The sequence below is a fragment of the Macaca mulatta genome, chromosome 4 (genome assembly GCF_049350105.2).
Source record: "Macaca mulatta isolate MMU2019108-1 chromosome 4, T2T-MMU8v2.0, whole genome shotgun sequence".
In the NCBI taxonomy this organism is placed as follows: Eukaryota; Metazoa; Chordata; class Mammalia; order Primates; family Cercopithecidae; genus Macaca; species Macaca mulatta.
Window position 1 is genome coordinate 118,869,751 of NC_133409.1, and position 13,401 is coordinate 118,883,151.

Sequence of the window (13,401 nt, forward strand, 5' to 3'; positions counted from 1 at the left end):
CCAAATCTGATCCTAACGATCATGCCAAAAACCTGAAAACTTAACTAACAGAGACTACCATTAGGTTTTGGAATCATTGAGTAGTGCACAAAAAGAGATATGTAAATAGGACCACAAAGTCTTTGAAAACGGAACTGACATTGAAACCACTGTAAAAATTTCATTGAAATTTGTAGCCTGAACTAACCAGGTCAATTCCACCTTAAAAGAAAAAAATATTAACATTTTCCATGAGATTTAGCCATGATCAGAGGTCTCATAACAAAATATCCAAAATGTCCAGCATGTAATCCAAAATTATTCAGCATATGAAGAACCAAAGAAACTGCAACTTAGATGGAGCAAGGCAATCAATAAGTAAAAATTCCCAAATAAAACAGATATTGTAATTAACTGGAAAAGATTATAAAACCACTTTTATAGAAATGTTTAAATATGTAAGCAGCTGTGAATACTCTTAGAAAAATCTGAAAACAATAGGCATAGAGAAGAAATAGAATATATTTTAAAACAAACAAAATAACATGGTTTTAAAAATCACACAGGATGAGTTCAATAGCACTTTAGATATGACAGGGAATTCTGAAGGCAGAACAACAGAAATTACCTAATCTGAACAATAGATTTTTTAAAAATACAAAAGCAAAGAATGTAACAAAATATCTGGAACTATGACAACAAAAATTAACATGCTTACTAATGGATTCTGAGGAGACGAGAAACGTTTCAGTAACAGTTGAAAAATTTAATCTAACTCAGTGTTTGGAAAAATATATTTGGCAGTCGTAACAAAAACTTTTAACATTGTCTGATATGGTTTTTTAAAAAATGTGTGTGACTATCATATATGGGACAACTATAATATAAAAGTGAGAGAGTAAAGGTATCTATATTGGTGATATGGTTTCTAAATTCTACTTTAACTGGTAAAATACTCTGAGTAGACTGTGTGAAGTTGTTTACAGCAGGCCTTTAAATAACATCTTTTCATTCAACTTGATTTCCTTATAACGTTGATAAGGAAAACAAAGTCTATTCCCATATGGAGCCACTGCCTAGATAAAGTTTGCACTTTCTCCCATGTCTGTGAGGATTTCCTTTGAGTATTCTGGTTTCCTCCTACAACCTAAAGATGTGAACATTAGGTTAATCTATGTGTCTACATTGTCTCAGTCAGTGTGTGTGTGTGCACGTGTGTATGTGTGTGTGTGTTTGTGTGCAGAGAGAGTGCCCTGTGATAGAATGGTGTCATGTCCAGAGTTGATTCCTGACTTATGCCCTGAGCTGTCAGGACAGGTTCAAATCACTCATGACCCTGAACTGGAATAGATGGGTTGGCAAATGAATGAATGAGTGAATGACTACAAATTAGTGTATAATAAAAATCTGTAAAGCATGTGATAATAATATGCATGCACGACAATATATGATATGGTAAAACTCCCAGAAAGCCCTTCATATTGATTATATTGTTTGTTTCTGAACTGGGTGGTAGGAGAAAGTGTTTTTTACAATTTTCAATTAACAAACATTTATTCTTTGATTTAACCCACCATCACTACATCTTCTGTCATTCAATGATTCACCAAAAATTGGGTAAGTAATCTTAGTTGTTTTTATTAATCTTTCTTAAATGTAAATATAGCTCAAATTATTTTGATATTTAACATCAAAATGCTTATGTAGAAGTTTGGTGATGTTTTTGTAACCAGAAATATGCTATAGGAACTTATCTCTGGCTTATATCAACTAACCTATAGTGAAACTGGTTTTGTTATATGTTGTTCTGCTTAAAATTGCAGTTTCCAAGAAATTGTTGATAACATTAAATTGAGGAGGTTCTGTATATTGTAATGTCTAAAGTGAGCAATAAAAATTATATGAAGATATTTAATCAATAAATGGATACATTTAAAAGAAATATTAAAATATGTCAAATAGTCCCCCAAAAAAGAAAAGAGTAAACAGAGAAACCAAAAATGTTTAAAAACATAGAAATAATAAAAGATAAATGTAAACACAATTATATTAATAAATATACTAAATGCATGTGACATACACAAACTAATGAAAAGATAAAGATTGTCAGAATAGATAAAAACAAACAAGGTTGTCAGAATAGATAAAAACAAAACACAACAAAAACCAGAAGACATTACCCTAAAATATTGTGTCTTGTGTATTGTGTAGTGATATAGGTAGGACTAACATAAAGGAATTAAGAAATATGTCTTACGTAAACAATAATCAAAAAACTTGCAACAGTAACATTCAAAGCTGACAAAATAGATGTCAGAGACATGAAATTGCTAGTGATGAAAAGAAACATTACAGATTATAAAAGAGTCAATTAACTTGGAAGGTACAACAATCTTAAATGAATATGCTCCCAACAATAAAGCCTCAAAATATGTAAGGCAAAACCTCACAGAACTGAAAAGAAAAATGGAAAATTACACAATTACAGATGAAGATGCTAACATATCTCTCTCAATAATAGATATAACTAGCATACAAAAAAATAAGTAAACTTGAAAAAAATAACTTCACAAACCCTTTTGTTCTTATTGAAATTTATGTAAGACTTAGCCCGACAACAGCAGAATATAAATTATTTTCCAGGGCATATAGAACATTCACCAAGCTAGACCAGATCATGGATCACAAAACAAAATCTAACAAATGAAAAATTAAATTAATTAATTAATTGAACATGTAAAACGAATTAAACAATGTATGTTTCACATTCACGGTAAAATTAAACTAAAAATTACTACCATGCTCTAAAACAAACAAACAATACAATTATAGTCAATAGGAGGATAATGGAGAAGGAATGTAGAAAGCAGTATAAGTTAATTAATTGCTTTGCATGTCATAAGAATGATTCAAAATATATTACCAGTGGTAATATAATAAATATAGAAACCTCAATAAGAAAAAAAGGGAATTAAAGACATATAGAAAAAATTCAGAAACACTCCCAACAACAACAAAAAGAAACTATGCTTACATGTTTTCACAAAGAGAGAGGATCTTTAAAATTTTCAGACAGAAAATTATTTTTTAGAAAATAAAATCTATTGCTATAAAACAGTATAAAATTAACTATTTTGAAGTAAAACTTCAGTGTCACTTATTATATCCACAATATTATGGATACCATCACCTCTAATAATTGCCAAAACATTTCCATCACTTCAAAGTAAAACCATTTGATAGGACAATCTCTTGAATAAATGGTACTCTAAATGCAGAAGAGTGAAACTAGACCCTTAACTCTCACAATATACAAACATTAAATCAAAATACATTAAAGACTTAAATTCTAAGACCTGAAATTCTGAAACTACTAGAAGAAAACACTGGGAAACACTCCAGGATATTGGTCTGAGAAAAGATTTCCTGAGTAAGACCACAAAGGCACAGGCAAGCAAAGCTGAAGTACACAAATTGGATCACATCAAGCTAAAAAGCTTCTAAACAGCAAAGGAAACAATCAATAAAGTGAAGAGACAACCCACAGAATGAAAGAAATATTGCAAACAACACATCTGACAAAAGATTAATAACTAGCATATATAAGGAGCTCAAATTACTCAATAGAAATAATAATAATTCAATTCAAAATGAGCAAAAGATCTGAGTAGACATTTCTCAAAATAATTCTTATAAGTGACCAAAAGGTATTTTAAAAAGTGTTTAAATCACTAATCATCTGAGAAATGCAATTCAAAATTACAATATCATCTTACCTAGTTAAAGTGGCTTTTATCCAAAAGACAAGCAATTATGAATGCTTCTAAGGATGTGGAGGGGGAACACTTGCACAGTGTTAATGGGAATAAAAATTAGAGAAGTCACTATGGAGAACAGTACAGAGATGCCTCAAAAACCTAAACAGAACTACCATATGATCCAGCACTTCCACTCCTGTTTATTTATCCAAAAAACAATATATATAAATAAAATATAAAGGAAAATATGTATATAAAAGAGCTATCTGTACTCCTATGTTTATCGCAGCACTATTCACACTAGCCAATATATGGAATCAACCTGTGTCCATCAATAGATATGGATAAAGAAAATGTGGTGCATATTGCTTTTGGTGTTTTAGTCATGAAGTCTTTGACCATGCCTTTGTCCTGAATGGTATTACCAAGGTTTTCTTCTAGTGTTTAATGGTTTTGGGTTTTACAATTCAGTCTTTAAACCATCCTGACTTAATTTTTATATAATGTGTAAGGAAGGAGTCCAGTTTCAGCTTTCTGCATATGGCTAGCCAGTTTCCCAGGACCGTTTATTAAACAGGGAATCCTTACCCCATTGCATGTTTTTGTCAGATTTGTCAAAGATCAGATGGTTGCAGGTATGTGATGTTATTTCTGAGCTCTCTGTTCAGTTTCATTGGACTGAATATCAGCTTTGGTGCCAGTACCATGCTGTTTGGTTTACTATAGCCTTATAGTATAGTTTGAAGTCAGGTAGCATGATGCCTCCAAGTTTTTTTTTTTTTTTTTTTTTTTTTTTTTTAGGATTGTCTTGGCTATACGGGCTCTTTCTTTGTGCCACATGACATTTAAAGTAGTTTTTTTTTTTTTTTTCCCCTAATTCTGTCAAGAAAGTCAATGGTAGCTTTATGTAAATAACATTGAATCTATAAATTACTGTGGGCAGTATTGCATTTTCATAATATTGATCCTTCCTATCCATCAGCATGGAATGTTTTTCCATTTGTTTGTGTCCTTTCTACAAAGCAATGGTTTGTAGTTCTTGAAGAAATCCTTTACATCCTTTGTAAGTTGCATTTCTAGGTATTTTATTCTCTTTGTAACAATTGTGAATGGGAGTTCATTTATAATTTGGCTCTCTACTTGTCCATTGTTGATGAATAGGAATGCCTGTGATTTTTGCACATTGATTTTGTATCCTGAGACTTTGCTGAAGTTGCTTATTAGCTGAAGAGTTTTTGGGCTGAGACGATGAGGTTCTCTAAATATACAATCATGTGATCTGCAAATAGGGACAATTTATTTCCATTCTTCCAATTTGAACACCCTTTATTTATTTCTCTTGCTTGATTGTCCTGGCCAGAATTTACAATACTATGTTGAATATGAGTGGTGAGAGTAGGCATCTTTTTCTTGTACCAGTTTTCAAAGGGAGTATGTCCAGCTTTTGGCCATTCAGCATGACATTGGCTATGGGTTTGTCATAAATAGCTCTTATTATTTTGAGATATGTTCCATCAATACCTAGTTTACTGAGAGTTTCAACATGAAGAGATGTTGTATTTTATCAAAAGATTGAATCTAATTAAACTAAAGAGTTTCTGCACAGAAAAAAAAAAAAAAAACTAGCATCAGAGTGAACAGACAATCTACAGAATGGGAGAAAAATTTTGCAATCTATCCATCTGACAAAGGTCTAATATCCAGAATATAAAGGGAACTTAAACAAATTTATAAGAAAAAAACTCCATCAAAAAGTTGGCAAAGAATATTGAGAGACACTTCTCAAAAGAAGACACTGATGTGGCCAAGAAACATATGAAAAAAAACTCATCATCGCTGATCATTAGAAAAATGCAAATTAAAACCACAATGAGATACCATTTCATGCCAATCAGAATGGCGATTATTAAAAAGTCAGGAAACAATAGATACTGGCGAGACTGTGGAGAAATAGGAACACTTACACTGTTGGTAGGGATTAAATTAGTTCAATCATTGTGGAAGACCATGTGGCAATTCCTCAAGGATCTAGAACCAGAAATGCCATTTGACCCAGCAATCCCATTATTGGGTATGTACCCAAAGGAATATAAATCATTCTACTATAAAGACACATGCACTCATATGTTTATTACAGCACTATTTACATAGTAAAGACTTGGAACCAACTGAAATGCCCATCAATGGTAGACTGGATAAAGAAACTGTGGCACATATACACAATGGAATACTATGAAGCCACAAAAAAGAATAAGATCATGTCCTTTGCAAGGACATGGATGAAGCTGGAAGCCATCATTTTCAGTAAACTAACACAAGAACAGAAAAACAAATACTTCATGTTCTCACTCATAAGTGGGAGTTGAACAATGAGAACACATGGACACAGGGAGGGGAACAACACACACTAAAGCCTGTCGGGGGGTGAGTTCCAAGGGGAGGGAGAGCATGAGGACAAATATCTAATGAATGTGGAGTCTAAAACCTAGATGATGGGTTGATAGGTGCAGCAAACCACCATGACACATGTATACGTACACAACAAACCTGTACATTCTGCACATGTAATCCAGAACTTAAAGTAAAACTTAAAAAGTAAAAGATAATGTGATATATATACACATATACACACAAACACACATAAAATACAATATAATATTATTAAGCCATGAAAAACATAACATTTTATTGTTGGTGACAATATAAATGAAACCAGAGGGCATTATGGCTAAGTGAAATAAACCGTGCACAGAAAGACATATAACACATGTTCTCACTAATATGTAAAAGCTTAAAAAAATATTGAACTTATGGAGGTGGAGAGAAGAGTAGTGACTATCAGAGACTGGGAAGGGTAGTGGTGAGATGGAGATAAACAGTGAATGGTTAATGAGCACAAAAATAATAATTATTTATAATTATCAAAAATAAGTAAATACAAATGAACAAAAAGGTTAAGAAAAAAACAAAGAAAAATCTCTTTCCTATTAGTTTCTCCCCATTCACCTCTTTCCTCAGTGTCTGGTAAAAAACAATTTGCATTAAGCATCTATGGTTCAACAACTGACTGATTCAATGATATGAATTGGCTTCGTGTCCCCATCCAAATCTCATCTTGAACTGTAATCCCCATGTGTACAGAAAGGGTCCTGGTGGGAGGCGTTTAGATCATGGAGGAGGTTTCTCCCATGCTGTGCTTGGGATAGTGAGGAAATTCTCACAAAATCTGATGTTTAGAAGTTACAGTTTCCCTTGCACTCTCTCTCCTGCTGCTATGTAAGATGTGCCTTGCTTTCTCTTTGCCTTCTGCCATGATTCAAAGTTTCTTGATGCCTCCCCAGCCATGTGGAATCTGAGTTGCTTAAACCTGTTTTTTTATTAATTACCGAGTCTCAGGTCATATCTTTGTAGCAGTATAAGAATGAATTAATACAGTTAGTTAGTTTATTCATTTAAAATTTTGAATAATATACTTGACTTAATCTAATATATCCAAAATATTCAGCATGCAATTAACATAATTATGAATATTTTACATTTTACATTGTTTTTATTAGTGCTAATTTTTAAAATAAGATGTTTTTATTGTTATTTATTATATAATTTTAAATATGGGTTCATAATATTTATACATATTTATGGGGTTCATGTGATATTTTGATATAAGCATACAATGTGTAGTAATCAAATCAGGGTAATTGTTGTACTCATCACCGCATGCATTCATCTTTTTTTAATGTTAGGAACATTCTAATTCCAGTAAGTTATTCTGAAATATAAAATAAATTATTGCAAACTATAGTTGCCATATTATACTACTGAACACTAGATTTTTTTTTCCTACAATCTACTGCATTTTTGTACCCATCAACCATCCCCTTTTTATCTCCTCTTAGCCACTACCCTTACCAGCCTCTGGTAACCATCATTCTATTTTCTATCACCATGAGGTTTTTGTTTTGTTTTGTTTTGTTTTTATTCATGAAAACATGAGATATTTGTCTTTGTATGCGTGACCTCTTTCAGTTTTATCTATGCTGTTGCAAATGACAGGATTTTATTTTTTATGGCTGCATAATAGTTCATTGTGCATATGTAGCACATTTTCTTTAGCTTTGGATTTATTTATTCTGAATATTTAATATAAATGAACTCGTAAAATGTGTGACTTTTTGTGTTTAGCCTATTTCTTCTTTCACTTAGCATAGTGTTTCAAAGTTTGTCGACATTTTAGAAAGTGTCAGTACTTCATTCTTTTTTGGCTAATTAATATTCCATTATATTTGAAATTTATCCAAAAAGTCTCCAAAATGTATATGTTTGTTTATAGACACTTGGGTTATTTCTACTTACTGGCTCTTGAGGTTAATGCTGCTTATGACCATATGTGTATGTGATTGTTTAAATACCTGTTTTCACTTCGTTTGAATGTATATTTAGGAGAGTAATTGGAATTCCATATTTAACTTTCTTGAGGAACTTCTAAACTGTTTTTCACAGCAGATGAATCATTTTAGATTTTTGCCAGCAAGGTGTGAGCATTTTCATTTCTTCACATCCTAATTAATATTCATTTTTTAATAAAGTTTTTTCAATAGCCCTCCTTGTAGGTATCACTGATAGTTCATTGTGGTTTTAAGTTGTATTTTTCACTAACTAATGATATGGAGCATTTTTTCATGATTTCAGAGTTATTGCGTACATTATTTGGGGAAACATCTATTCAAGTCTTTTATCCACAATTTAATTGAGTTTCTTGTTTCATTGTCAAGTTTTAAACATTCTTCATAGACAGTTCGAGAAACAAAAAGAAAATGGCCTCAATTTAATGTAACATATCAAATTTACAAAAATCCATAAACGCATAGTAATACACAGAAAAAGGTTTTGTTGGGATGATCACACCTACATCACTGAAATGGATACCTTTGCCGGGTCAGTGCAATGGGTAATCCATGTTTTAAGCTGTTTTATCTCATAATTAGCCACCTTCTGGTATTCAAGTGGCTTTATGAATAAAAATTATGATTCAGGGAGTTGCAATTGGCTGGGACTGTGAAAAAAATTTACCCAGGATAATCTTCCACATTTTTTGGCCAAGATGGGGCTCCTTTGATATTCCAAAACTTACATATCTGCCTGCACAATTCAAACAAAGAAAATAGTGAACACCTTAGAGACAATTGGAAGCCATTTTTCCATTGATGCTTTAAAAATTCTAAATAGAATCAAGAGGCTAACACTGTCCACCTTAGAGAAAACAATTCAAAATTCGGTGAATGGCTTAATAAAATAGAAAAGAGAGGTTAGTTCTTGTGAGACTGAAATCAAACTGTAAAATCACTTTTAAAAGACCCTACTCCCACTAACATCTCCTCGCCCACTGCCCTGCCTGTCTTCTTGCACCCTTTTTACTACCTCTGCTTTTATTCATCACTCCTCCATTCTTCCTTCACTCTTTCAGGTGGTTATCTTGAAAAAGTTTCTAAATTTTCTTTAGGATCCTTTGTATGTTTCTATGTAAAATCCTGTGATAAATTTCTGTAACTATATTTTACCTTAGTATCCATTTTAATCCTCTTTTAACACAGAAAATAGCTTCTTTAAAAAACTTAAATTCGTTCTGTGCTTTGAGATGTAAATTTGCTACTCTGTTTTCTGCAAAATTTGGTAAGGGATTAAGCGATGTGGAATAAATTTCAGCCTGTTCCATTTACAGAGATGTAATTTGAATCCAGCTATTCTTCTAAACTAATGAGTTTTACCTGAATCATTTTCAGAGATTTTAAATTGAAACTATAAGATTTTAAATTTTCTCTGTCTGTATGTCTGTCTTATTTGTATATATATACACATATACTGTCTATGGTAACAAATTGGCTTATAAGCAAATGAATACTCATAAATTAAGCAAATAATCCCAAATGCTTTTCACAATCACATGAATTATTAATATTTTTGAGGAAGGGACTAGTATAATAATTTTAGTTTGATGGGAATGGTTGTGTCTTCTGAGTTATCAACAAAAACATGCATATATTTAATTTTCTTGCCTAACATACAGTAAAATGAAAATAAATGGTTAATAGAAAATTTAATTGGAGTTGATGGCTACTTTTAGATGATGCCTCATGAAATTTCTCAGACATAATCGTTAAGAATGAATGGATTAAAAGTATATAAATGAGATGAAAGCATATAAATTAAGTTTTGATATTGATTGTTTTGTAACATGTTTACTTGGGAAGGTTTTTCACTTTTTTAGTAACTATACCCTTAGAATTTTGCTAAGCTAAATTAAATGATGGATATCCATCAAATGTCTAGATCATTTTGAGAAAGATATAATGCTAAGACATTCATTGTTGAATATGAGTTAGGCACATATACCTTGGGCATCTTATTTCACAGAAACAAATGCTATTTGCATCTGTTAGTAAAAAAAAAAAAAAAAAAAAAAAAAAAAAAAAAATCAGTTCCATGCTAACTATTTGGTGTGATAGAAAGCCTAGGTCTCTGGATATTGTAAAATATGTATTTATAGATTGCTGGTACAGGGTTGATTGCTAAAAATTGCTTATTTTCTAGGTTTCCATTAAATTAGAGTTGCTAATAGTTAGTATTGTAATGACTGTATAGGATTAAAACCACTAGAGATTGAAAGACAGTTCTATATGCAAGTGTAAGATGTATTTTTGTAAGAAAATTTATAAAAAGAATAATTTTGTATGAGAAAGAATCTTGTACAGTAAATTTCTCTTCTATAATACAAAAGGAAAAAACTCAAGCATGTTGTACATGGTCTAAGTAAGTTATGAAAAGGTTTATATAACTAAAGTTTATAAAATGAATTTTCTGTGTCATTAGGTTAGCTATAATTGGAAAGAAACTGTTTACAGGTCTATGAATTGAACTTTAATGTGAGAAGTCCACTGGTGCAGAACTAAAAACATGTGTCTCCTCTGTCGGATCAAGCTTTTCTTAAAATGTTAATTTTCTCTTAGTAAAATTAGGTTTGATTTTTAATTCTGAAATCTAATGTCTTCACAGTCATTCTCTACAGTAAACACAGTTTCTATTTATGCCATGTTTATTCCTGATATCTATCTAATTTTCCTAATTTCAGGTTGAAAGTGCAGCTCTCCTTCCTTCTATTCTTGAAAAGACCTAACTATTTCCTTGGCTGATGTGATAACCCTCTCATTTAAGCTTTTCAATAGCTGCTGTAACTTTTTCTTCAATTCTAGCTCTGCTTTTATTGATTGATGCTAACATGTTTATCTTGAAGGTCTAGAAAGGCAATGTCTCCTGCAGTACAACTTGATTCTGTATTGCTGACATTTTTTGATGTGTCTAAATTATTCCCTGTACCAAGAAATTTATCATGCTATTGATGAAAACTATGTATTTTCCTCAGCTAAAGGTGTTATTTTCTTGTTTACATTCCTCTTTAATCATAATCCTATGAGGATATTATTTCTGTGTCTGATAAAATTCAGGTATCTTTTTCATCAGTTTTAACTTTAAGGCCATCTACATGGGCTTTCTGTAGAGAGAACTGATCGCACAGCAGAATGTTTCTTTGTTTTTTGTTTTGTTTTGTTTTGTTTGTTTGCTTTTCCTTTAGAGTAATTGAACAAGGAAACAAGTATTCTGTTTCATCAAGATAATTTTTCGTACTTCCTGTGGCCTTTATTAGGTTTTTGCTTACTTAGGAGAACTGAGCTTCAAAAAGGTTGTGGCTCTTACATCCACATAACTTTCTGTATTGCTTTTGAAGTCTCCTGATTATCACTTTGGTTAAATGAATAATCATTTTACGGTGACCTGTGATTCTCATAATCAAGTGCTTTGAATCGTTTCACATTTTTTGGCAGGCTTCCTCACGAACAGAATCTCAAATAGTCTTTCTCACCTAAAACTAACTTTGAGATTTTCCAGTTAGGCCCCTGGAGAACATCAAAGAATATATCTTTCATCTTGGTGGAGATATTAAATAATTAAGCTTATTTGGTAAATTGTGTAGTAAACATTGCTAATTGATAAGCGATACTAGATCTTTTCTCAATTACATTTGTGGGTATAATATGAAAATATGTTTCAAAGTTCCAGTTTCATAAGAATTCAGGTTATTAGTCATAATTTTGGATACTATGAATATGAGTATTCTAAACCTTATGTGAAATTTATAAAAGCCTACTTTTTTCTTATGTGATGTCAGTTGATTCTTTTTACATTAAAATACTGCTTGTAGTAGAGGTTGCTAAATTTCCTTCATAATTGTAATTTTTCATCAGATTTTCTGGGTTTGTCATTCAGTTATTATTTAAATTATTTTATGGAATCATTTGCTTTATCTTCTTACTTGATTCCTCCAAAACTCAGAAACTATTCTTGAGTATTATTTTTTAAAATAATTTCAATAAAAATCTGTTATATTTTTATAAGCAGGACACAATTGGAAACATTGGTTATATTGTCAGGGTTTTGACGGAAATGTCATATGTAAGAACATGAAAAAAATTCCTGACTTAAAGAGTTCCCAGCATTACATTTAATAATAAAAATTGTCACTTTCTGGCAGGCCCAAGAACCTTAAGATTGTAAGTAAAAAATAAAGTCTGTCTTGGGTTAGCTATCTAGACTCAAGATTTTTTGTTTTTAATTCTGAGATTCCTATGTAATCAATGTGGAGAGAAAAAGTTATGTTTCTAGTTAAAAACCAAAGTGCACCTATTGTTGGGTTGTAGTCTTGTCCATAGTTTTCAGGTTCTCATTATCTATCTGTAGACTGACTTAGATCCTTAATTCCTCTAATTTCCCACAATATTTGGCTATAACTAAATCCTGATAGAGTCCCCTAGCTCTCTTCCCCTAAGCAAAACTAGGGATGCTTTGGAAACATTCAGGGGACATTTTTCTTACTTACAACTAACTAACTAGGGGAATTTGATAGTTTATATATTTTCCCTGGAGTTCTGAATTTATCCATATGGTCTGTATAGCCAACCAACCTATGATGTTTCCTAAATCACTATCTATTCCCTTTCAACTGGGGCCCCTTACTGAAAGTCACTGCCTTTTGCTTGTCCTAAAGTCTCTCATATACCTCCTGGAAGGGAATTCTTAGAAATCTATAAAGCCCATACTTTCTTCTCCCCTAAAAAGGAAATAATGCTTGAGTTATCCTCAGGAGATTTTACCCCAGAAGCAGCTTTTACTCAAATTTACATCTACTCAATTACCTCACCATCATTAACTACTTTTCTTTCCAAAAGCTGCCTGAGAGTCTTTGGGCACCATCCAACATCAACAATAACCCCTCAGGTTATAAATATGATAGTTGTGGACACTTCCAACAATGTGATTATCATGGCAGGGTTAGACCATGGGAAGGAAGTAGATTAGGAAGATTTCTGTAATCCTGATTTGGACTTTGTCCTACTTGGAATTAATACATAATCAGAAAACTTTCCTACACTATTACCATGTTTGCCCATTCTACTTCCTGAGCCATCAGGACACAAGAGAGATCCTTAGATTCTCTTACTTATGTGGTCCTAGAAAACCACATTGCACACCCGTAATCCCTGGGAGGCTGAAGTGGGCAGATCAGGAGGTCAAGAGATCAAGACCATCCTGGCCAATATGGTGAAACCCCCTC